The following is a 5,313-nucleotide window of genomic DNA, read 5'->3' as shown; positions in this document are numbered from 1 at the left end:
AATCCGAGTCGTACGTTATCCATCCGATGGCCATGGGTAGGTGCTTGGCGTGGTCGGCTTTGAACCGTAGGATAGAGATCTGGCAGCCTCTGTTTAGTACCAGTTGGTGGTCTGATCCGGGCCGTTGGATCTAATCTGGGTGGCTCGTAGCAATGGATACCCCTTCGACCGCCATTTTGCAAAAGAAACCCCACCCTCCTTTAGATTAGAACCCGCAGTCCACACTGTGGGAATATTGAGTCTTGGAAAAATTGTGATTTAGGCCCCTGATCTTTTAAGAAATATTGTGCCCAGTCCAGAACACTTAGGATATTCAGGAATTAATAAAGAAATAGGTTTTTAGTATGAAAATAATTCCATCAACTTGTATAATTCATAGTTAATTCATTTTAGCTCCAAATCGAGTCATTCCAGAGACATTAATTTTGTTTTAATATTGTTTACCACTTAGTAACACTATTTAGCCATGAAACTTGAATTAAAATTGTTCGTTTGGATTAATCTATTCTAAGCACTAAATAATTTCAGAAATTCATAACTTAATAACCGTAGCTCCGAATTTAGTGGTTCTTGTTTCTACGATCTCGTAGCAACGCGTAGATTATTATTATTCAGTTCATTCTTATGTTTGGTGTAATGTTAATTTTTGCCTATACATTGTTTGTTTGTATTGCTACGACTAGAGCGAGGTCACGAGTCATCTGAAGAGCAAGTTGGTACCTGGAATCTCAAGTGCCAGGCAAGTTGTGCCCTTGACCACTTCTTTTACCCACTCATGTTCTAATTAATCATAATGATCTGCATACGTTAATTTTGATGGGACCTAATAGGTTACCCTAGTTTGTCTATCTTTATGCCTTGTTTACCACTGAACTTTTTGGGTAGTACTTGCTAGTGCTATATGTGGTTTTGGGCATTGAGATACACATTATTCATGATTATACTTTTGTTATCCGTTGTTATTTATTATTCATGATAAGATCATTATGTTAATTGGAACATGGAGCGACCACCCAGGAAAACAGTGCTACCACAAGGGTTTATGGACGCCCTTGGCTGATTAATTAGGAAAGCTAGTGGAGGACTACCTTACCCGAAAGGGGCAAGGGCAGTAGGGGAGTGGTCAGTGTAGGGAGGTCCTTGGTTGATTTTGCTGCGATGGCGGTCAGACAAAAACCCTGCATTGGAGCTTCCTATAAACTGTAGCGGGTTTTCTAAAGCTAGTGGAACTTTGTAAAGGCCTCGTAGTGTTACCCTGCCTCGCCTCCTCGGTAGAGGTGTATAGGAAGTCGCGATCCCTTGGCAGATGGGTAACATGACTTGTGGGTAAAGATGTGCAACCTCTGCAGAGTGTAAAACTGGTATACTAGCCGTGCTCATGGTCATGAGCAGCTCGGACCCTCACATGATTAATTTATGGAACTAAATTCAATTTGTCATATGCATTGCATCGCAGGTGATGTTATTACTTTTCTTAATCGGGTTGGTATTTACTTATACATAGTAATTGCTAATAAAATTTTGACCAACTTTAAAAGCAATGCTCAGCTCTAACCATCCTCTTTGGTAAGCCTTACACTTCACGTGAGCTCCCACCTTTGGCGAGTTCATGCACATTATTCCCCACAACTTGTTGAGCGATGAATGTATGTGAGCTCACTCTTGCTGTCTCACACCCCCCACAGGTCAAGAACAGGTACCACAGGATGAGGCGCATGGAGGATGCTGCGATGTGTTCGTGAGAGGTCTAGGTCGTCGTCTCCCAGTCAACTTTGGGTTGCTGGACCGTTGTCTCCTTATAATATAATTATTTATTTATTTTGTATAGAACTTCTGATATATAGTAAAGATGTGACATTCGATCATGTGCCATGATTCATCATATGTGTGAGATTTGGTCCCAGCACACCTGGTGATTATGTTCGCGCCCGGGTCTTGGTGCCCCTAAAACCCGGGTGTGACACTAAGTCAGCCGGACCGTCCGTATGAGCACCGGACCATCCGCGATGCTCGAGTCAGGGAGTTTTGCTCGGCTGCTCAATTGAGCCTGCCGCGTGGCGTCTCTGGACTTGTTAGTCTTTCTGTCCGGAGCTTTCCGAGCAATCACTTCTTGTGATATATTTGACGTACGACAATCGCCAATGACGATGTTTTTGCCTTTATCGGCCACTTCGAGCCAAACCAAGACCTTTTTGCATGTGAGTTCTATTGTATTGACAGGAAATGGTTGTGTCCACTTGCATCTCCTGAAAAGCCAACCGGCTCTCATTTATGGCCGATTGTATCTGTCGACGAAAAACATTACAATCTTTGGTGGCATGGAAAAAAGAATTATGCCACTTACAATAAGCATGTCTCTTTAATTCATCTATAGGAGGAATAGTATGTGTTAATTTAATGTTGCCATTTTTAGTAGCTCGTCAAACGTTCTATCGCATTTGGCACCATTAAAGGTAAATTTAATATCTTCTTATCGATTCTTCTGAACTGGCTGTAAAGAAGAACACGCAGAATATTTGGCCTTGTTGGCCAAACAAACTCAGTGGTATATACATCTGCGGATTCATCATCTGAACTATCACGCTCTACTAGATGTATAGTACGGGCGACCAATTTGATGTCTCTTTAAATCGGCTTTCACAGGCCAAAGCCCGCTGATGTAGCTGAGCTATTGAAAATAACTGGACGCCATCTAATATGTCTCTTAAGTAGGATAGAAACCCATTAAAAGACACCCCTGCTAGCTCTTTATCTGCGACATGGATCTGAAAGCATCGATTTCTAGTATGGGGTTGGATGCGTTGGAAAGCTGACATGATAAGCTTTCTCATCATGTATAGCATGCCTAATGAAACTTCGTAGAATGATGCAGTTTAATACAGAAACTTGGTCATCAAACAGAATGTTGACCTTCTGACCAGTCAGCACTAAAGTAGGTCGTTCGCCTTTCTAGTAGATTTTATTAAGTTGGCCATAGACGCATTGGAAACTATACTTCAAGAGCTTTCCAAAAAGTACTTATGGGACTTCATAGCTTTTGGGAATCAAAAGATATGACTGTTTCTTCTGGACGATTCTGTTGCGCTGAACTGACTCGAAGATAGCTCTTCTCTCTGATTCGCCTTTGATATGTTTTGTCCTTCCTCTTTGGTGAACCTAAGAAATATCAACATACACGACTTAGGTAGCATAAAGTTCTCATTAGTGTTTAATTGAAATTCATAAAGTAGCGCGTGCACCTCTTGTTGTAGCTTCTTAGCTTGGCTACGTGTAATTGGTCCATCAAAGACTTGGGCTGGTGACGATGTTGGTTGTAGTTGAGTTGATGTAGCTTGACTTGGGGGTTTGTAACATGTTGCTTAATGGTGTGGTCGTATCAGGTGGGCTAGGACTACGGTCGCGCCTCCTCTTGGGTGCGCGCGACTGCTCTACTTCTCCCTGCTCCCGCTACCTGCTGTTGAGCATGTGGAGGGCGTCGTGGATTTCCCCGAGGCGGTTTTGCAGGGGAATGCATGACCTCATGGACTGGGAGGGTAGTGCCCCCTGCCCCACGACGACGCGTAGCGGGTGCCGAAGCTGTCCATGCCGATAGGTGCCTGCCGGTCGATTTCGGCTTGCTGCATAGTGGCCTTCTTCACCAGGTTGTGGAGGTTCTGATACATCGCCCTTGCCTCCCACTTGTCTAGCTCAAGGATGGACAAGAGCATCACAGCCGTTGCGGCCATGTTTTGCCCGGGGTTGAGGAAGTACTGGCTACCATCACTCCCTTTGGCAAGCTAATCATAAACCTTCAGCGCCCAAGGCCTTTCGGCCTCAAGGCGTTGCCGCTCGATGTTGCCGTAAACTCTGTCGAGCTTTTCGAACGAGGGCATCAAGCTCCTCCTACTACTGCCAGAGGCTAGCTTCATGGGCAAGGATCCGCGCCTGGTGCTGACGCTGGTACTCCTCTTCTTGGTTGGGAGCATCTTTGTCTCCCTCGCCATTTTCATCCTGTGGTGGTGTCGCCATGAAGCAGGCTCTTCCCACCACCTCAGCGGCGACAGAGTCGGCTCCTCAGTTGAGTCTTGGCTCGAGTCATCCTCGAGAAGGTCGAAGACAGATTTTGGCTGGTGGCCGATGATGGCCCCAACGTTGAGGGTGAGGCTCCTTTCGCCTTTTTGCTTGACGGGGCGGCGAGACAGTTAAGGCACTGCTTGAGGGAGACGATAGACCTCTTAAGGAGTTGCTTTTCCGTGATGCTCATGGCGATGGAGCGCATGGGCCTTCCTACGCTAGCCATGATAGGTGCATCGGAGTCAGCATGGCAAAGCTCACCGGTGGCGGTGGCAAGAAAGTCAAGGGAGCCGAAGCTGATGCGGCTCCCCGACACAAAGGGCTCGCCAACGGTGAGGGCGTATGACTATGCCATCGGAGTGAATAAAGTCGCTTATCACGCTAACGACCCCTCTACCTCACGCGTGAACTATCGTGGTTACGGAAAGCGGGGGACACAGTAGAATATGTGTTCGATAGCGGAGGGTAGCGCGGACTCACTCCAAATGGTGGATCACGGGAGACTCAAACAAAGGGTTTATATTGGTTCAGGCTAGTGCCCTAGTCCAATATAGTGTTGATCGTAGTATTAGCTGAGGAACGTGTTACAATAGGTGCAAGTGTGGGAATGAGGGGATGGAGAACTCTAACTGAATGCTCTTGTCTTTGACTATTTAGCCTCCTCCCTTTTATAGTTCAAGGGAAGTCCTTACACGGGAACTTGTCCTCCGGGGGCACGACCTATCGTTTACGGTAATCCAACCGATGTGGCTCTTCTGTCGTTGTCTTCTGATGGTCATGCGACCGGTATGGCGGAGCACTCCATCTACCTGGTATGTGGGTCACTATAGCGACTCTGGTGTTGAGTTTTCATTGTAGTGACGTATGGCGGGACCCATGTGTCATAGTTAGAAGGCACAGGGGTCGTACGCTACGACGCCCTGTCCCATTGTCAAGGACATCTCCGTCATCCACTGTTGTGTTGTGGTGTCATCCAAGACGATACATGTGTGGCGACGTCCTGTCATTGCTGGCGTGGGCGGCAACACCTACCTTGTCTCCACGTTAATCGGATACAGGCGTGCTCTTGGCGCATTCGTGTCAAGAGGGCATGGTGTCGAAGGCCCGCAAGCGTACTGGCTCCTGTTACAGACTTTGTGTATCTCCGCCTCGCAGAGTTGCTCGGCAGGACATGGTCGTCCGGTCCATCTCGTAGGATCGCTCGGCAAACCTGGTCGGTCCGTCCTCCTTGCAGGGTTGCTCGGTGGGACCCGGTCGGTT

This window comes from Zea mays, chromosome 4, assembly GCF_902167145.1.
Source record: "Zea mays cultivar B73 chromosome 4, Zm-B73-REFERENCE-NAM-5.0, whole genome shotgun sequence".
Lineage (NCBI taxonomy): Eukaryota > Viridiplantae > Streptophyta > Magnoliopsida > Poales > Poaceae > Zea > Zea mays.
This window is presented reverse-complemented; position numbering follows the sequence as displayed.